The 22,437-nt window shown below is 39.8% G+C and overlaps 1 protein-coding gene across 5 annotated transcripts in view; it reads left to right on the top strand.

Moving 5' to 3' along the window:
• grid2 (glutamate receptor, ionotropic, delta 2) overlaps positions 1–22,437 on the top strand; it is a 468,731-nt gene that overhangs the window by 270,839 nt on the left and 175,455 nt on the right. The window lies entirely within an intron of this gene.

A 22,437-nucleotide genomic window follows, 5' to 3' on the forward strand; every position in this document is an offset into this window, starting at 1 on the left:
CTCAAAACTAATATGATTACACTTAAAATAAGACTCATCACCTAAAAAAAGTAAATTGTTGTGATGCAAATTTCACTTGGAATAAGTAGGGGGGGGGGGGAATTACCAGTGGAGTACATTTTTTTTTTTTTTTTTCCCCCCTCCCTATTTTCTTTGTTTTAGTTTTGTCTAGAAATAAGACAAATGTTCTTGGTAAGATTGTATTTTTGAAGTGCACAACCATGCATGTAGTTAAATATGTGTGGATCAAATTACTAAACATGATTTACAACAATATCTATAATGGATAACAACTTGGTTAATTATTATTCTCTGTAGTTTTGTGCTGTAGTCCATAGCCGAATCCATTAATTGCATTATTAATTAATTACTTGCATTAAACCCTTATTATTGCCTGGTTCTTGTGCGCACATGCACGCACGCAGACACACATAGACACACAAAGACAATTCGGGATTTCCATTTGCTCCAATACATAAATGATATGGAAGTCATGCTTGAAAGCAGTGGGCTGTTGCATGTTAGTTATGAATTCATAATGTGAAGCGTTAATCCCACGTGTCACGTCTTCATCTCCGTTTAATTAGAAAATGACCTCTGTAAAACCAAGCACAGTCTAATTTGGATGGAGGTGTGATGGGGAGGGTGAAACGTGTGTCTGTCGTGCCAAATGTGTTCTACAGTATATTACTGCAATTAACACAGGGAAACACTGAGGGCTCTATTTCCGTAGACAGGGCCTCTGGGGCGGGGCTCGAATGCCAGCAGATTCTGATTTCCGAGCAAGCGCAAAGTTTGCTGGGCTTGTTTGCCAATTTGTCAGTGATCTGCGCCAAGCTGGGCATTCGGGCGCAGCAAGGCTGTTTCCTTGGATATGCCCCTGCCGGAGTGACAATTTGGTGGCAGAAAGTCGATAAAAAATTTACTCCTGCTCAGACCACGTCTGAGTATTGATGCAAGGTAGACGGCAGGTCAACGCCATTTTTGGTGAATTTGATCGGGGGCACATGCAGACATACTGAGCACCGCGGACATACATTATTTAAGTCGCCAGTGGTTATCACCAGGTCATTCTCTATGCCCGCTCACATTGTCTGTTGCCACACCCGCCAGTGCTCCAATCACGCCCAGATCACTGCGATTACACATGGTCCTCTTCCACACAGAGATGACTTTTTTGAGATTGTCAGATCTGCCACATTTAAAGGGCATGAGAGGAGCCTCTTTGATTGGCGGCAAATGAAGTCGGCTGTAAACACACCCACAGAGTCGCACCCCGTCCACTCTCGGATCCGCCGGGCTGCGCTGGTCTATGAAATTACCAACACCGGTCGAACCCGCCCCTGGCACACATTTGCACCGCCTGCCGCGACAGATTCATGCAACATAAAACATTTTATTTTTACTTTGAACAGAACGTACACCTCACTTTTTTTGGCAGTGAACAAAATGCTGCCATGTCTCAAGATAAAGACATGATTATCTGTTCGCACAACAGCCTGTTCTGGTAAATTTCCATTACTTGCTTTCGTTTTGTTTGAGTGTGAAGTCAGATCTGCAGATGAAAGAAGGACGGTGCATCTCAAGGTTATTCACCCCCACCCCAGAAAATCTTGAAAGCTGTTTTAAAAAGCAAGTTGTTATTTTTTTAACCACAAGAGAATACCAAACCCCGTGCCTGTTCTTGCACGAAGACTAAAAGCGGACAAGGTCAAAGTTTGACTCCGAAACGAGTGTTGTGACACTTCAAATACCTGGTTGTGTGATTGCCAGAATGCTAATGCATGTGTCCTGTGGGACGCCGTGCCTGCAATGTTGAGGTAGCTCCTAATAGAAATGTCACGTTCATTGCAGGTACAGTGGACCCCCGTTGAGCCATGTCACAAACTCATCTATTCTCTCTCTCTTTTTTTTTTAAATAGTAGAACCTAAATTGCAGCTATTCACTTAAAATAAAATAAAAAACTCACCCAACTCAAACTCAAACTCTTTCCAAGACACCATGTTAACAGAGGAGTAGCTTGTGTCGGCCAGGAAAAAGAAGATTCCAGGAGAGTTCTGCGGGAATCGCTATTGCACGATGTAGCAATGTCACAGATTGCAGCCAATCAAAATGCGCATAAGCTTTCAGATGCCAAAAATGCATTTCCGGGTTTTAAGCTAGCAAGACCCAGCCGGCCGCCGCCAAGCCATACATATACATTATATTCAGTAGACATACAGTATATATTGTTTTACAACAATGCTTGACTATATTTAAAATTTCATATGTAACTGTGGATGAAACAGCGATGCTTGCAGTCAATGTCGCCAAAATACATGCGAGCGATGTACGTAGCGCCCGGGCCATTCAAATGAATGGGGGTGAGCTGATCCTCTGAATATATCCCCACTCTCGCTTTTATTTTCACCCACGTCCCGTCTGTAGCAACTTTCTTCTTCCTTGACTGTCACTCTATCTTTTAATGGTTTAATAAAAATGATGTAATAAAATATACGGTATGTGGAGCCTCAACGGCCTATACACGCTTGCAGTTTAACGTTGCAGGGCGTCCGTAGATCAAATCGCTCAATGTGCAGGTGTGAGTCGTCAGCTGTCATTTTTTACAATGGTCCAGTCCAAGTCAAGTTTGTCCTCGTTAGGGTTGTGGGTAAGCCGTAACCTATCCAAGCGAGAGGTAATCTTTTGGGGCGAGAGGCGAGTTATATGCTGGACAACCTATGGACAAGTTCAAACACAGGTGTCAAACTCAAGGCCCTGGGGTCAGATCCAGCAGATCTGAGGGAAACCATAACTACGATGTGACCCGCGACACAAGTTAGTATGACACCTTTGATGTGAGTTTTCAATGAACCTGGCATGTTTTGGAAAGCGGAAGGAATATATGAGATGGTGGGAGAACTTGCAAACCCAACTCAAAGAGGACTTAGAGTGTGGCTGTCCCAGTCTCCTTTCTTTATTGTCGTGGCTTGTATGCACATTTACCAGTTTTGTCATTTTCTGTACCAAGCAAAGTCATGGTTATTTTTCAGCCTCCATTAATTGATGCATGACTCTTTTCATGTACTACTGTGGCATTTTATCTGCATAGACACGTTCTTAGTTTTTAATTAAGAGGGACATGCCACATTTGAGAGGGACATCCACATTTGACCATCTCTTTTCTTTACAAAGGTTGACACCACAAACATTTGGTGTACTAGTGGCAGTAGGTTTCTGGAGATGAAGTGTCAGGAGATTGTTATGATACCATCAATCAATATATCATTTGATTTGATGGTCTCTTTTCCCAGACTGCAAAGATGAGACATGCCTTCAAAGACAGGAATACACACATGGACAAATTACGTGCGCGTGTGTTTTGTGAGCTCTTTTGTTGCAGAGATATGCCTCAGTTCTCCCATGCAAATACATGTCAACTGAATGCCGTCTTAACAAATGACTACACTAGACAAGGAGGCAGAGCAAAAAAGACAACAGTAACAGATCAACATTAGCTTGTTCATTATTTGCACAATTTGGATGTGGGCCCTTGCAAAATTACCCCACACCAAGAGACTGGCATGGTTAGATTAGATTACACAAATAATTTGGAGGGCAATAACAAATGTTTGCCATAATTTCATCTGGATAATTGGAAAGATCCTACAAACACTTGTGGTTTTATCATTAAACATAACATGATACTGCTTGAGTAGTCCATCTATCCATTTTCTGGCCTGTTTCCATACAAATCATTCATAGTGGCGTTTACTGTTCTGTGATTTGCTTAATATAAAATGCTGTTTGATCACAGTAATGCTTATCAATAAATTACATGGACCTGCACCAAATGTAATATTTTCTAGGTAAAAAATACAATAAGAAATAATGTCTGGCACGGCCTTGATAATTCTCTCTTTTTCCTCGGCACACCAACTCGCACGTCACATTCAATATGCAAAGACGTGGGGAAGATATAAATGTTTCCATTTGATATCAAGGCGTTAAAATATTTAAAAACACTAATGCCATTCCAGGACAACTTCCTACTCAAGTGACATTTTATTTATTTTATTTGTTTTATTTTTTTTACTGGAAGGACCATCAAGCACGAGCCCATTCCGCAGATGACACACGTCACAAATTAAACATGAAGAAAAATACTTTGTGAGACACATTGAATAATACATCGCATGGAGACATTGCACTAGTTTTCTTTTTTTTACTTTTTTTTTTTTTTTTTTTTTTTTTAACTTTACTCTGCCACCATCATGACAATGTGGGCCAAAAACGCTAAATGTAATATACAATGGGGGAAATCATTATTTGAACCACTGCTGAATTTGTAAGTTTGCTCACTTAAAAAGAAATGAGCAGTCTCAAACTTTTATGGTTGTTTATTGATGATGGTGACAGATAGACAGATCAGTCAAAAATGCATGTAAGACACACAATGTAAAAATTACAAAAAGTTGTGCTTTTCATTGAGTCACATCGTTATTTGATCCCCTACAACTCTGTCAGAATTTTGACTCCCATAGATTGGCTGGTGACCTTGTGTTAAAAATCCACCAGTTATCAATTCTCCTGATCTCAACTGGTCATGTGTATAAAGCATACCTTTTCTAGCAATACCTTTCTTACATTTCATGTCAATACCACCATCGGCAAGATTAAAAGTCTGTTTGCATGTTGTTTTTGAAGCACTAGCTAGCATTGGCTCAAAATTTATGCGATCAAAACAGCATGTTCCCATAGCTTTGGCTAATGATAACAACTGACTAAATACACCCTACTATTTTTATTTAATTTTTTTCACATTGAACGGATCATTTTTTTAATGGGTGAAGCTGGTGGTTTTTAGGCTGGCACACGACACAACACATTTTCCACAAATCATTTATCAAGTGGAAAACATCAAACAAATCTCTTCAATGAAATAGCGATATCTCTTTTCAAATGTAGGGAATAAAAGTAAACAGTCATCAGAAAATTATATATTCATATCATGTGAACATACCTGAAAAATCTAAGTAAATACAGGAACATATTATCCCTACTTTTGATATTTCTCACCACTGGTGGGAGATACAGTACATTATTTCATAGTAGTCAAACATTGCAGCAGGCAGACAGCAGTTCAATGATCTGTTAAAAGGGCTTGACTGTATAGTTCTCTCCTTGAATTTTATCACACGGGATAAATAACATTATTTCCTTATCACAACAAGCGCTATGTAAGTGTGTGCGTGTGCGTGTGTGTGTGTGTGTGCAGATGACAAAGGTTAGCTCTATTAACTGCTGTAGGCACAGTCACTAATGGGCATGCCAAGAAATCCTTAAAGTGACAGTCACACATTGGGTGGGTATTTACTTGTCAAATGACTCCTCGGTGGGGAAATTCGGAATTTGACCATGATTTTGGGTGTAATGAGTGGACATCTAATTATATAACCCCGAGGAATACATTTTGTTGGTCTATAGGGTAGACGACGACGGCGTTACATAGGCATATCGCGCCAGACCTCACCAAACAGCAATCAAAACATTATTTGTGTGTTTTGCTTTTTCTTGGATTTTCTTTTTTTTTTTTGTGACACTTTACTGTATTCCAAAAAGAAGATGCCTCAACCAAGGGTGTTAAATGGAAGCAAAACATGAGAAGAAAATATTCTTACCTGTAAACTCCATTTTGATTTCATGCATTTCCGCAATTGGTGACTAGAGGTATTTATTCACTCAAATGCAGCTGGGGGCAGGCCTTTACTCTATGTGCACATATTCAAAAATAGAATAATATGAAACAATGTCACCAGTATGTTAGTGGATAAATGGATAACAAAGACAAGAACTGAGGTGGGCTTAAACAACAGTTTCCCGGAATATAAACATGAACGCACACAATATTGTGGAATGATCATGTCAGAATAACAGCTTTAGCTTTAATACTTTGCATGGACCTCATAACACTTTAATTAATTTGAGGGACTGTAGTTACTTTAGTTTTGGGTAGCAACAGAGTTAAAATGGGCTCAGCAGTTAATGTTTTAATGTCCGTGTATGAATGAGAGTGTCTATGAATTTGATAATTGGACTTACTGCCAGTTTTTTAAAGCTTTTTGTTTTTTTCCTGAGGAAGAGTGTATTTGAGAAAGGCGTTAATCAAAAAAAGTAAATCGCTCTCAAAGTTCATCACATCCGGTTGAAATTTGTTGTGATTATGTGTGATCCTACTAGTTTGTGCCTTTTAAGCCTTTCTTTTATCCATCAAGCTTTCTATTTTACTGTTTCCAACAATTAGTTTTCCACAGTGATGAGATATTTCCCTCTAAAAGTATGTATTGTATATTCTATATAACATAAAGTAGCCACATTTAAATGGTGGTCTACTTGCAGACTGTCATGTTATCTCCTGGTGACTGTCGACAGTGTAATAGGGTCAAGGCTCGTCGTCAAATGACAATCCTCCCATGGGGCCCGGCGGGAAATAGATGGAAGACACAATGGGATAATTGAGAAGGCGCGGGATAATAATCTGTGTTTTAGGTCAGACGGGCTGGACTCTCATCTTTTGCCTCGCTGATGATTTTGCAGCATCCATGTTTTGTTTAATAACTTATTTATAATTCATCTGCATGTGCACAAGTCCTCCTGTGTAAATGACCCGTGCGGCTCTCTCTTCATGTCGGAAACGGGTTTTGATGTTGAATCGAGACCATGTTAGTGGTGGGGGTTAAAATAGATTAATTATTGTTTGTACTTAATTTGGAACGAACTGCATGCGGTCACGGATTCCCAGACTTTCAGGCATATTTGTCTCCTGCGTGAACACAGACACAGTTTTTCCTGTTTGTTAGAAGAGTGTTTCCCAACCTTTATTGAGCCAAAACAGAAAGAAATGTCACGCCACACCTTCAAACAAAACTGACACAAAAAGTACAAAAACACGTTAATTGCAATCTAGTGGAACAGCATCTAATTGTTCTCTCTGTCACTATATGTCACTGGCATCGATAGATGAACAAGGATACATTATTTGAATGAAATGGATAATATTTTTCAGACCAATTAAGTTCAGTCGGATAATTCTTTGTGGCACAGCTGTGCACAGCTTTTTGTGGGGGTGGGGGGGTCTAATACTTGTGGTTTTAGCATGGGATTACTGGACTGTTGTTTTGTTCCCACACAGAACATATTCGATGAGGGACAGGAAGTGTAACACTGTAGCTGCACGTTTATCCCGTAAACAAACACAGTGCAGCTCAGCCTCCGGCTGCCAGATGTCTCAGCTGGCGACATGCTTTGGGCCGTACGTCAAAGTTGTGAACTCGTTTGAAACGGCATCATGCCAACGTGAAAATCAACGCAGAGCCAAAATATAAAGTAGCGCTGCAAAGGCAACTTCCAGCAGCGTTTAAACAGCCTCTCCTGGGATCTTCGGATGGATCCAAAGCAATAACAAACACAATTGCTGTTTTTATAGGATAATAATTCACACTGTTCAAATTGTTACTGTTGCACCTGTCTGCATCCTTCATTTCCAAAAAAGGAGACAAACTATCAACATTTGATGCACTTTTCTAAAAATAAAATATTTAAACTGTAATATTTTTTTGTTTATTATTGGATGCAATATTTTGTTTATTTGAGAATATTTCACTTGTTGGAGAACTTGCTGCTTTTCGATGCCGTTTTCATTTTCATGAGTCATATAACCTATTGTAACAATCCATCAATTTTTCATACCACAACTAGTGTCATGCCCATGAATATTCTCATTCATCCAGGTTATTGTGTTCTCCAGTGTTTTGCTGTAGTCCATCTTTTTCAAAGTTCTACGTGTTGTGCATTCAAGGAAGTTCCATTCTATACCGTGTCCTTATTATAGTCGCGGGTGAGCTGGAGTCTACACTGCACCGGTCACCAGCCAATCGAAGGTATAGACAAACATACATTTACAGTGACAGTCACACCTATGGACGATTTTGTTTTGTTTTTGTTTTTCTGTCCTATTCGGATAATTGGTCATGCAGTGAATGGTGTGTCTGTATGCCTTTTTATACCGCAACAGTTGCGCTGTGCAAAGGCAGAGTTTGATATATTCCTCCCTCTTTTGTTTTTCATTTTGTTATATTTATTGGGACTTGTCAGTCAGAAAAAGTATTGTGACGGGACAGAAGAAGAGAAAAGAGAGAACAGGGCAAGTCCAACACAATAACAGTATATGTGACGACATTAACGTGGAGTTGGATTTCATTTAGGTGGACTCGGAAGGCAGTGTTACCACTTCTGAGAAGCAAATACGACACAGGACAGGGGCAATGAGCCAGGTAGCGCTGCCAGTGTGTGATGGGAATGGCAATGCGGTGCCATAATACCTATCAAAAACTTGAGTGCGCCATTGGACAATTCAGTTTTCCAAATTTGGGATGCAAGCAAGCAAACACAATGAGAACATGCACATCGGAACCCTGGACCCCTATACTGTGACCCAGACGGGAAAACTAAATCTGTTCCTGTTTACCCAAAAGTAGTTTGGTCTGCATTTCATTCCCTTATTACAGTATCAGAATCATCTTTATTTGCCAAGTATGTCCAAAAACACACAAGGAATTTGTTTCCGGGAGTTGGAGCCGCTCTAGTACGACAACAGACATTCAATTGACAGAGAACACTTTTGAGACATAAAGACATTGACAAAAAAAAGAAACAGTCACTGAGCAATAAAGGGTTGCTCGTTATCTGGTAATGCCGGTCCAATTATTTTTTTATTTTTTTGACAATTGTACAAAAAGAGTCCTCTAGCACTTAGAGCAGTTCGAATGACTAATCTCGCAATAGTCCAGTGCAATGACCAAAGAGCGCCGAGACTTCAAGGAGTGTATGCCGTTTAAAGTGACAAGTAGTGCGATAATCTGGGACAATGTTGATTGTGCAAATGTTGCAGATACTACTCAGTCAGTGTGCAAATGGGACAGATGCTACTCCGGCATGAGTGGCCAGTATTGGTCAACAACAGATATGCAAATAGTGCAGCGTGGCGAGACGACTACAGTGAGTGCACGAGTAGTATATAATTGGCCCGACAGAAATGTGATAACAAACTCAGACAAAAGAAATTGGCAGCATGTTGCAATGGAATTGTAAATTAGTGGTTTAATTTTGATGTACTGAAAGGTGATTGTTGCATACTGTTCCACCCCTACAAAGCAGCTAGAGTATAAGTTGCCACTAGCTATTTTTCTGTGGAGCTGTGTTTGTCAACGTGTTGTGCACGGCATGTTTGGCTGCTGATGCTGAGTAAGTTGGCCACGCCTTGCTCTAAAATGTTCCATGGTCCATGCATCAAGCTCCAGCGGTACCTGTAAGGCGGCAGCGTGTGGCATATGCGCCGACCCCAGGAGGCCTGATCGCATTTGTAATTGACGAGCCGAACAGATGCTCCTCTGCACCAAGTGCAGCTGCTTAGTCTGCTCGCTGCTAATTCACTGCGACGTCAACCCTTCCTACTGTGACAATCATTTGACCACTTTCTATCTATACTTTTGCTTACCGTTCCATCTTGTACCGACACCGATTGAATAACTTAAACAATGCAGAATCCCGATGGGGTATGTTCTGATCATCAGTAGCAATGCAACTGTAGTTTTTCAGTGATTTGTTTCCATAAGAAACTGTGACTTATATTATTTTTCATAACCGAATATCAAATATTAGATGCCGTGCCCCCCTTGTTGCTTAAGGTATGATCAAATGACAAATGCCTTCGTCAAATAGACACCTCGGGTAGTAACTTTAAGTTTTTGAACTCACCACAGGTAGTAACTTTAATTTTTTGAACTCATTGTCACTAAATCCATCGCTGACCAAAACAGCAGCACCAAAGTTCATAAACAGTCTCAGACTTACTTACTTTACGGTATTCTTTTTGTTCTAATTTAAATTTTAATATTATGAAAAAAATGAACAAGTAAATGAAAAAATACCACTATTTACTGCAGAGCCCATTTGAACTCCATTGCTAACCGCATGGCTGATCAAAACAGCAGCACCAAAGCACATAAACAGTCTCATATGTAAGTGTACTGACTTACTTACTTTTCGGTATTATTTTTGTTCTCATTAAAATTTTAATATTATGATAAAAATGAACAAGTAAATGAATAAATCCCACTATTTACTACAGAGCCCATTTGAACTCCATTGCTAACCGTATTGCTGATGAAAACAGCAGCACCAAAGCACATAAACAGGCTCTTGTATTAATTAAAGTGGCTGTAATAAATTTTTCCTGTGCAGTACTAAAGATGATATTTTGTTATGTGGAGTCGTTCAAGTCGATTGGATATACGGTCCCCCCCACAATGTTGTATGCGTCAATGTTTATGTTCTGGGGAGTTATGCTTCTTATTGAATGTGCTTCTGTTCACATTGGCATTTCTTCATAATAGTCTTTTTTGTTCTTTATAAATGAATTACAATATAACAGTAATATTATTTAAATAATCCGCAGTTGATTAAATAAACGCCACTATTTAAGGCAATGCGGTAGCTACATGAAAATGTGTTATGTGGTCCTTGTCAACTCTGATCTACAGTAATCAAGATCTGTATTCTGTCTTCAAATGATTATTTTTGTTCCGACTTTGAAAGTATCCTGAGTACTGTGTGGGTGCCGACCCTCTTAAGCGTTTGATTGACACTGGGGAAGATGAAGCTATGTGCAATGTCACGGACAGTTAACCTATGGCTGAAGACTTCATATAGCGCTTGTCACCATGGTGACTGATGGATCGACTGCACAGTAACTCGAGATTAGCGACACCTCGGAAAAGAAGGTGATACTCTCCGGAACCACTTTCACACGCATGTACCGTACACATAAGTGCAAGCACGTGCACAATAGCTGACCTTGTTTGTTCATCCATGATTGTTTTTCCTTGTGTTCCATCTATCTTCATCTGTCTCGGCAACAGACACCCACACACATACAGCTAACCTTTGGTGTCATTTTCTTCATGACATTGCCACAGGCGGTATCTGTCGGTATCATCCAGTGTCATCCCTTCGCCACAGGTTAAATCCCTTTAATTCACCTGTGTTCTTTCACTGCCTTACGCTGGTGTCGAGTCTTTCCGTTTTCTGCTTACCGCGCTCGTTGTAAAGACGTTTTACAACCGAGCAGTAAAAGGCCGTAATGGAAAAATGATTGGGTGTTGCTTGGGTTCGTATGAAGTCAATCGGATATCGCATCAAGATGAGTAAACTACTTTGCTTGGAATTACTGAACCATGCTCAGACATATAAAAGGAGTGTAGTGACTGTGAAATTTTACTAATGCAATTCCAGATTATTATTGGCTGTTTCCAAACTGAGGGCTGGGGCATAAAAGTGGGTCCCGTGTATTGATCATTTCTTGGGCACAACATTTCGTGCTTCTGCTGTATTGCATTACTGTCATCTATGCTATTTATTATTTGATTATGTACAGTATAGTGCGGTTGTGAGCAGTTGTAGAAGAGCGAGTAGGGACCAAGCCCCGCCGCGAATAGCGAAAAACTGAGTAATTGACAAACCCCCCAAAACAATTTTTTTTCTAACTGCCTATATCACTAGTCTAAACCAAAACTATTCCACAAACCATAACTTCCAACTGACCCTTGACCCCGAACAGAATAAGCTGTATAGAAAATGAATGGATGTACCACAAACAATGATCCCAAAAAATTATATCATTTTGGATGTACCACAGACTACGACCCCAAAACTTTAATTTCAGACTCATTTTACACTACCCGTAAAAATGATTGGTTTACGGGTTATATATACATATATATGCACTTGAAGTGTGCATGTACATGCATGTGCGCGAAGACTCTCCATCTTCCACTAAAAACCCAGGCTAAACTTGGCTTCTCCAACATACAAAGCTTGTCTGTCAGTCGAGATGTATCACTTCAACATACTTCCTTGACACGATTCATATTTAGACCGGAATTTGGCGGTGTCCTCTGGCATCTTAGGGTGTTTCAGAAAAAGCACAAAAACAGACAAATGCTTCTCTCAAATAAATTGAATTACCTCAGTTCATAGTTGCTGTCGATCACATTCAGACATTAAGATGGTAACTGCTAAGCCCATTTGAACTTGGTTACCTACTACATTGCTACACACACAAAAAAAAGTCAACAGTAGCAGATATAAAGTTCCGACAGCAACAACAATACCCGCATTTTCACGTAAGTTGGAACTCACCATAGTCGATCACAGTGCGTCGTTTCCACTCAGACATTATAACAGCTAACTGATGAGCCCATTTGAACTCAATGGCTAACCAAAAGGGCAGCATCAAAGCACACAAAAAGTCTCAAATATAATATATATATAAAAATATATTTTTAAGGACTATTGTTCTGAACACAACTGTGTGTTTGTGTGTTTGTATATTAGACTTTACACCGATTTTATCGGGCTGATCGGTATCGGCTGATATTTAGCATTTTATGCTGATCGGCTATAATGTCATAATTTGCCAATCCGATCAATGACGTCATTGATTGGCTCCGCAAAAGACATTTACTCCGCGCCAGGTCGCCAAAATAAAAATAAAATACATGTCGGCGGTGTGGGACAGACAACACGTCGGAGACAGGCAACACGTAATGCCCAGATCAGACTACAAGACCAATTTGCTCTTTCACGATTGCATTGCAATACAATCTTGTATTCCAATACCTCCGCATCCCGTTTTTTACAATCATTGGGCTTCCTCTTGTCAACTCAAATACGACCGGATACACTCTTTACCGTGCCGGTAACAAAATGGAGGAAAACGTGTGTTGGTGGTTACCTGGTTAAGGCTTGCTTGAGGTATGTTCACGTACTTTTAATACGATACGGCTCACAGGCAGGCAATGAAATGTTATGTAGCCTAGCAAGCTAGTGTTACCACGAACGGTTGGATGTTAACATGCCGCCGTTCTGTCGAATCAGGTTCTAAAGTTTCGGTGTGGGTGAAGTAATTTAATTAAATTAAATGGCCCAACCAGAGCCCTGACCTAAACCCAATAGAGCATCTCTAGAGAGACCTGAAAATGGCTGTCCACCAATGTTCACCATCCAACCTGACAGAACTGAAGAGGATCTGCAAGGAGGAATGGCAGATGATCCCCAAATCCAGGTGTGAAAAACTTGTTGCATCATTCCCAAAAAGACTCATGGCTGTATTAGCTCAAAAGGGTGCTTCTACCAAATACTAAGCAAAGGGTCTGAATACTTATGGCTGTGTGATATTTCAGTTGTTCTTTTTTTAAAAATCTGCAAAAATGTCAACAATTCAGTTTTTTTCTGTCAATATTGGGTGCTGTGTGTAGATTAATGAGGACATAAATTAACTTAAATGATTTTAGCAAATGGCTGCAATATAACAAAGAGTGAACATTTTAAGGGGCCTGAATACTTTCCGTACCCACTGTTTATGTGTGTGTGTGTGTGTGTGTGTGTGTGTGTGTGTATATATTTTTTTTTTCCCCCCGTAAGTTTGGGTCCCATGAAGTAACTATTGAGAGCTATTGTAATACAGTCAAACAAGAAAGCATTGAGGATATTTGATTTACAGTCCAGTGTACACAACCCCACTCAAGCCACATGACACGTTTCTCTGTGCCTGCAATTTCACTGTAGAACATTTCTGTCATGTTGCTGTTATCCCTATTTAACAGCAGCTTTTCTTTTGTAAACAAGTCAAGCACAGAAAAAAAAAGTTTGCAGAGCTTTTGGGGAAGTGACAGCATGCATTGTCGAGCAATCTGACAGCCGTGCTCTCAAAAAAAAAAAAAAAAAAGAGGCTGGGTGTAGGCAGACCCGCAAACGCTATTCTTCAATTGTCACCCTGAGATCAGAGCACTTTTGTTTTTGTCATATTAAAATTTTTGTTTTCTGAGTTGAAGAATTTTACATGAAAAAGGCTGTACTTGGCAGGATATAGATATATTTTAAGATGACTTATGAAAGCTTTGTTTAAATAAATGGCAGCTAACTGCTTTGGAACTACAGTATGTGAAACTTTAGTTTGTGTTAGTGTCAAGTGTAACGTTATTAGCATAATGTACGAGGAGATGTTTGCTGCAAAATTATTCCGTTCAAACACCTTATTATTATTATTTTGAATCATTTCCTCACCTCATTTGGATTCAAATTACAAAAAGGTGCTTTTGCCATGTCTAACATCGACATAAAGTGGAGGCTATGAAGTCGGCCAAAGCTATTTTGTGGAAGACGATATTTCAACGAGCACCAAATCAATAACTTGCACGTTTTTCTTTTTCTTGGGCTTTTTTTTTTTGGCAACACTTATTCCAAAAGAAGCAGGAGAGGAGTGTTGAGAGACTCTAGCCTCTTCACTTGTTGTCAAATTTTTACTTTTTCTGTTTTCTGTTGATTAACTTCGTTTTACGTGTGAGTCACAAGAATTTTAAAGTATGATAAGTGACACGTCTTGCCCAAATAAATAAAATTATTCTAATTAAAATTTGGACTTCACAGTTTTTATTTTTTTTATATTGTTTTTGAAATTGTTAATGGTGATTGGTGGAGCTAGGGGTGGCTGCACTTTCAACCTGCATCTTCAAAATAGCAAGTGCGAAATGCAAAGCACAGGCCAGCCCCCACAAAGAAAGCATGTATTCTGTTTTCCTTCATGGATGTATCACTTTGCCAAAGCCGCCAAATTACACGTGAATTAATATTTGGATCTGTGTATGTGGCGCGTTCAGCCGACACATTGCCAAAGACAAACACCCAGCTACTGCAACTTCACCGAGCATTCAACTATGTGCTGCTTATCAGAATCTAACTGTGTTAGCTACTGCTAATCTGCGCATCCGACAAAGCTCAACGCAGCTCTGTTACCTTTTGGTTTTGACATGACAGTGTTTCAGACAGTGTAGTCTGGCATCATTATGTTTACCTATCAAGACACTTCCATATATTTGTCCAGCCATTGATTGTTCATATCTAAATGTCAGGTTTCATCTTGTCATGTTTTTAGTGGACGTGTGTGTGTGTGTGTCCTTGTTTGTTTGTTTGTGTTCAACCTCTCAGTGGATTTGACAGTCGCTTGAATCCTCGGCCCAATCAATAACTAAAAGGCCAAAGAGTCTGCAGACACACGCACACACAAACAAATGTGTAGGGGTTTCATCCATGTTGGCCCTTTTACCCTTTGCCACAGCAGCACAAAGGCACAAAGACCTTTTCTGTCTGAGCATGGGGAGGCAGGAACAGGCAAGCGGAGACGAGAGTATATAAACGTGTGCTGAAAGGGTACAACAACAAAAACAGAAATGAAGAATGACTTTGCTGCATCTTTGTCTCACACTGGATTTTCCCCAGAGAGTGAGCGAGGGATCAATAATGTCGATAGTGCGTGAGCTGCACCAGAGATCAAGGGCGAGACCCCGTCAATGGGACGTTTGGTGGCTTTTGTCGAATGTGGCAGCCAGCATGCACAGAGACACACACAAAGATACACCTACATACACACACACACACACACACACACACACACCAGTCGATCATTGGTGTGTGACCACCGCTGGATCAGACTAATTAAAGCGACCGTAATGGCAGCGATTTCAAGTCATTAGCTGCAAGGAAGGAAGCGCATGGGCCTTTGACACCCTTCCGACTCGTGTCGTGGTACATTCCATTGCTATGAAGAAAAGACTTAATTACACAAAATCTCACTGTTTCCTGAACAAAATACTCTGTACTAGAAATGAAGCCTTAGAAGTCATTTGCTCGCCTGTCGCTGCAGCTTAAATGCACAGTGCCATGATGGAAACTAACCTATTTCTGCAAAATAGTGGCTGGGGGCCACAGCAGGTATGAGCATAATAATAAAAAACGATTTTCTACTTATTTACAATTTATGTCAAGTCAAAAATGACTGCAGTAATCCCTGCATATTCAATGTTCACTATTCAGAAAATCTTTTTTTGGTTTTCTGTGGAACCTATCCCCAGCTATTCGCTGGGGGAAAAAAACTCACCTATTTTGTGGTTTTGTCCCCACCCTAAAATGACCCAAATCCCTCTAAAAAGGAAAGTAGTACAATAATTGCTGTCTAGGAAGTATGTAAGTAAAGTATCTCCACCAAGGGATAAGCTTTTTACGGAAGGAGCTTAGTTTAGCCTGGGTTGATAGTGGAAAGTATTCTGATCATGTACATGTATGTACATGTCCACTTGGGGTGCCTTTTTTTAAGCAAATGATCTGTAAGCCATTTATTTTTCAGGGTAATGTTGTAAGATGAATCCACAGCGTTGTGTTTCATAGAAACAACACTCTGGATGGTGCAGTGTAGTTTTCCACCACTGCCACACAGTATTTCCATACCTGAATACCTCAACTGAGCAGTTTTATCACCGTGGGTAAGGTCAAATTTGTTATACAGCTTTTGTCTCGGATCGGATTGTATTGAGCACGGCGGATCAGTGGTTAACTGGTCTGCTTCAACGTCGAGAGGTTCTGGCTTGAGGCTCTGTGATTGACTTGCAACTAGTCAAGAGGGTAACCCGCCTCTCACCAAAGTAAAGCTGGGATAAGCTCCAGCTCACGTGTGACCATAATGAGGATAATCTGTATATAAAATGGATGGATGGATGTCATCTGCAGGTGTACCTAAAGTAGTGTCCGGTCATGTTAATTTGCTGTCTTAACGCAAATAGTGAATGCACAAAACAAATTCTTCTTCTTGCATTTCCAACACACTCACCGTCTGCGAACAAAAAAAGAGAAGCCATTTTTATTACTTCTATTTATCAGTGTGAAAACTGCAGGAATATTTATTTATAAAAAGGCTCAAATGTGAGACAAAATATTCTGTTATACAAGGTCTTAATTTGTATGCATGTGCTCAAAAGCACTACAGGATGCCTTTTTGGTCACGTTATTATTATTAGATATTTTATATGGGGGCGAAAGCTTTTGTCTGCACATTTCGTGATATTTTTTAATGTGCCTGGTAATCACACGCCATTTGTTAACTCACTTCAGAGCACTTAGATGATAATCTAAGTCATTACTCTCCTCTATATTTTACACCTGAAAGGCTCCTTTTGGTTTATTATGTTAGGTTTGGGTATTCATTTTGGGGCTTTTTAAAAAAAAAAAAAAAATTTTTTTTGTTTTTTTTTGGCGACGAGAGGTCCACTGCCTCTTCTGATGACTTCCTATGTTGAGAACAGGGTGGCATAGTTTAAAAGGGGAATTAGGGAAAATTGACTTTTTAAAAGGTGGGTGTGCTATAAATTTTGATTCTTGGGTTTTTGATCCTTGGTTTATTTTGATGACAGCATGTCGCATACATGAAATCATTTTACATGTTATTAAAACACCTACGGATCAATCTTTGCTCAGTAATGGTCTGGCAATGTACTGACCTGCATTGCAATGACATACTCTTGCACCATTGTGATGCGTCACGTAGCATTTACTTCATACAGTAAAAGTCCAAATACAATCTGTCCCAGCAGATTTGTTCATAAGATTCACATCATTTTCTTCTGTCAGCATCATGAAAACATTATTAAGTGTAAATGAAATGTTTTAAGTAACATTTCAACATTGTTGACTCTTTCTTAACTCTAAAAATGGGATACTCTTGTGTGAGATCAAATTAAGTAAATTGACACACAGGTGTTTGAGCCATGAAATTTCCTAGATCAATCATAATTGGTATTTAAATCGTCTTCGTCATCATGCTGTTCACATTTTTGATATAATGAAACCGAGACGACACCTAACAATTGCTCAACAGAATGAAACGGGATGTTCTCAGAGGGAAAAATATAGTGAAAATACTCTTCGAGATTGTCCGACAAACGCGTAATGGAGGGGGAGTCAAACTCATGGATCGTGCTTTTTAATAATTTGAACCGTTTGTTGTTTGAGAAGGAGCACTGAGTAAATACGAAGCCTGCTACGTAAGCTTCTCTCGCTAGCTGCCAAATGGTTGACTGTCATGCTTGTCACATGTGATCAAGTGGTACAGTGTTATCTGTGTTTCATGATGCCGTCACTTTGGAATCTGTAGCAGATTATTTTAAATTAATTTATCTCAGTTGGAAATTGCGTTTTGACAGTCGACCAAATCGAAGGTCGACAAGCGTCACGGATGCTTGGATGACTTTGATGTGGAAGAATGCATCGCGTATCTTCGTGCGTGTTCTTTCTCCACTTATGTTTGCTTGCCTAAGTGGGAAGCATTGATATGCAGATGTTGGAGGGCTCGGCCTGCAGGCTATTTGCTATATTTGATCCCAAATAGAGCGTAGCATTAAATTACACTTAATCTAATTTTCAATTTGCAGTAGGCCTACATTATTTAATAGCCGTGCCCAGTCTTCCTTTTATAAGCACCCACCACCATCTACACATCTTTTGCTTGTCTCACTATCATAGCATATACAATGGCTTTAAACTATGATTATTGATTTGTTTACTTACATTGATTTACAGCGAGGAATTATAGTGTATGTCCCCACTTTGAACCTTGATATAGCCTATACAATATGTCATCCAGCAGCAACCATGAGTGGAGTTGTCTGTTATATCTGAGGGGTGTAAGTAGAAGGTGTTATTACAGGGCGATGGTGAGGATTAACCCATCACTGAGATTTGAAGACAACCAATTTGGGGAGTTATAGCTTTTAGATTTTTGGAGAGGATGTTACAATGCCCATGTGACATTCTGATACAATCTCCTAAGTGTACTGCCATTTTGTGTCGGTGCCTTTTTGGAGGGGGGGGGGGGGGGAATGGAGGGTAAATGCCGGCTTTAGGCAGGCTGAAAAGGGGCTTCTGATACAACTTCTGAAGACAGGCAGTGGTCCACTCGACTTTACACACCCCATTCTGTGTCAGTGCTGTTCATACAGAACAGCATCACAAACACATTGCGGGAAAATGCTATTTTTACAGGAATTGTGAAAGGAAATTCTGATACTACTTCCAAAGGTGGAAAATTGCTGGCTCAACTTTAATCCTCCATTACTCGTCAGTGCTGAGGTTTTTTTGGGTCTACTAAGTCACCCCCATTTCATCCTTTCATACAAACATCAACACAAAAAAAGAGGAAGTGTAAAAGGACCTCCTGATATTATATTACCTTCAAAAGCAGAAATTGCCTGCTCTACTTAGCACTTGTTGCAGCTGTGATACTGCCTCAGAAGATCAGGTCAACTTCCCCTCTCTTCCGTGTTACCCCCTTCCATACAGAACAGCAAAATGGAAAAGTGGCAAAAGGAAAATTACAGCGTTCACATACAGTTTCTGATACGACCGCCGAAGTTGGAAAATCCAGGTCGACTTCTTTCCCCCCCAATTTGTCTGTGCAGTTTATACAAAACAGTGACCTGGAAAAAAAAGGTGGTGAAATGACAGCTTTTAATGGCCATGGCAAAAGGGGGCTTCTGACACTACCTCTGAAGGCAGACACTTGTCGGGTCGCCTTCATACCTCAATCCATGCCAGGGCTGTTTATACACACAAGAACCTGGGTAAAAAAAAAATTAAATATTTGAAATGCAGAAATATACTAGCTTTTACATGCAGTGTCAAAACGCCTTCTGAGCTTACCACAGAAAGTAAAAACTTGCTGGGTCCACTTCCTAGCCCCATTCTGGAAAAAAATGTTGGCTTTTACAGGCAATCTAAAATAGGCTTCAAATACTGCCTCCGTAGGCGGAAATTTGCCAAGTCGACTTTGTAGCCCGAATCCGTATCAGCACCATCCATACAGAACAATCTATATTTATACTCCGTTGCGAAAATATACCAGGTTTTACCAGCACTGTGAAAGGGGCTTGACTTTGCAAGTGTACTTCTTCCCCCAGGTCCACGTCGATGCCTTTTAATTCAGAACAGCAATCTGCAAAAAAGGCAGACAAATTCTGGATTTTACAGGCATTACTACAGGACTACTGAAAGCGTGTCACGTGTAAATTAAGCCTAATTTTGTTTTCATACATATGCATATTGGGATACATATCTCCAACCAAACATTTCTAAAGTTGGACAGTGTGCCGAAGTTCTCTGCAGTCGCCCATGAGTGGGAGTCGTTGGGATTATCCATAATTGACAACAGCTTGTTGATCCTCATCCTCTCCACTGCTGAATCAAAGATGTCTGGTGTGTTACAGCTTGGATGCGACCAGCAGAGCAACAGCATGTACTGGGAACAACAACTGGTGCTGCTCCCACTGAAGAATCTCAGCTTCTTCTTCTTTCAGGATGTTTGTGTAGCCCCGAGGCCTTGGGTCTCGCAGACGTTGTCGAGTAGGATGCGCCGCACGTTGTCTCTCCTCTGTGAGCCGAAGCCCCTCTGTCTTCCCTCTGAAGTCCATCATCATCTCCTCCATCCCTTCTATTTGTTATTCTCCTCCAGCAGAGGCTGCAGGACATTAAATGCACTGGGGAATTTATAGAAAGTAATTCTCCCACGGCGACCTATTCCATCCATATGCAAATAAGCCGCGCTGGAGCAGCGGATATCATGCATGGACGGCGGCGAGATAGCCTGCCCAAGAAGTAGAATCCTGCTTTTTTTTCTGTTGGACACCAGCAAGATTGAAGAAGTTTCACAGTGTTTCCCAGATTGTGGGGATGGCGCCTCCTTTATGATGCAAACACATCAGTTTATGCTACATGGATGGCCTTTAAAGCTTGTAGAATGTATGTCAATCAATATTTGTTGTAATCATATTAATCAGACTTGAATTTTGATTAATCGCGATTAATCACAGGTGCCAAATATACAAGGCACAGTACCACATTTTGCTTTGAGATGATATTTTAAACTTGTGCTTCGATGAATGGATGCAATTTTTTTTCTTCACGAAAAGCCCTTGGGGGTGACTTTTCAAGCAACATTTGCTGTTGCGCGCACCAGTCCGAGTTTCCTCACTTATCTTTGCATTGGCGTAAGCATATACCTGATCACTGACTGACCTTGAGCAACCTGCACCGCATTTCAGATATCCATCCGCGGTTAAGGACGAGGAGTGTGTGTGGTCGAAACAAATCTGAGTTAATACATGATTAATGTGATAATTTGTTTGTGGTTAATCACGAGTTAACGCTTTAACTTTGACAACAACCTTAATATATATATATATATATGTATATATATATATATATATATATATATATATATATATATATATATATACAATATATATATATATATGTATGTATGTATGTATGTATGTATATATATATATATATATACGTATATATATATATATATATATATATATATATATATATATATATATATATATATATATGTACACAACAGTGTTAGTTTCTCATGCTAGCCGCTTTAGTGAGCCTTTAAGTCAACATTCATGGTATTAAATACAATATTTAAAACATAAAGATCTACTTCCAAATAAATATTTTGGAATTTAACCGTTTTTAATTATATTATTTTGCATGAAGTTCTTTCTTATGACAAAACAAAATGTTTACATTCATGTTTGAATATGATCCCAAATTTCTCTGGTTAGCTCCACGTTGATATTTACTGGAAAGTTTCCAACTCTTTGAAGCCCTAGTAATAGGTGTTTAGAAATGCCATGAGATAAAAAAATCACACACTTGATTTTTTACAATTTAGCCTTTCGTGTGTACTGTGGGCTCAACTGTAATATAATACCTTGTTTGCCGACGGAACTCGTTTCTATCCACCACCGAAGAGCTTCAACCCCCGAGGAGTCATAGGTGGTGTTATAAGAGTGTGTCCTTTCTCTCATTAGCTGTAAACATCTGTCCAGGCGGCTGCCACTGGGAGATCGTAATGGAATAAACTGGAAACAATTGGACTGGCACACACCCACGTCAGCAAACACATCAGCACCTACAGTATATGTGTTTTACTTCATCCTACATACTTTCTTTAACATAATAACACAAGCACAGAATTCGAAATAAAAGCATTTTCAAGTAGCTATTTGGGATAGGAAGCACAAAATGTGAGTCTACTGCTCAGTGAGTGGAAACATACTGCATGGCGCAGAAAGAATAAGGTAGAGATCTTGTGTTTAATTGTGAGTCATCACTCTCCGTCCAGCCTCGTTCTTTCTATCCGTGGATAGAATGCTTTATGGTGGCCGTCAGTGTTACGATGATGAAGTTTTATGGAGACACTGTGGGAGATTAAAGCACTATTAACCACACGCCGTCACCCGCTCCAGCTGTTGCCTGTTGTTTACGGCCCAAAAAGAATGTTTTATGATATATAGGCAACTAGCAATTATAGCTAATGATAAACGAGAGGTTATGTGGAGTGTGAGAGGGCAGTGGCACAGAGGGCACAGTATTACAATACAAATAAATATGAACAATAACTATGCAAATGGTATCACTGACAAGGAGAAAATGCACCTTTT

The sequence above is a fragment of the Phycodurus eques genome, chromosome 3 (assembly GCF_024500275.1).
Source record: "Phycodurus eques isolate BA_2022a chromosome 3, UOR_Pequ_1.1, whole genome shotgun sequence".
In the NCBI taxonomy this organism is placed as follows: domain Eukaryota; kingdom Metazoa; phylum Chordata; class Actinopteri; order Syngnathiformes; family Syngnathidae; genus Phycodurus; species Phycodurus eques.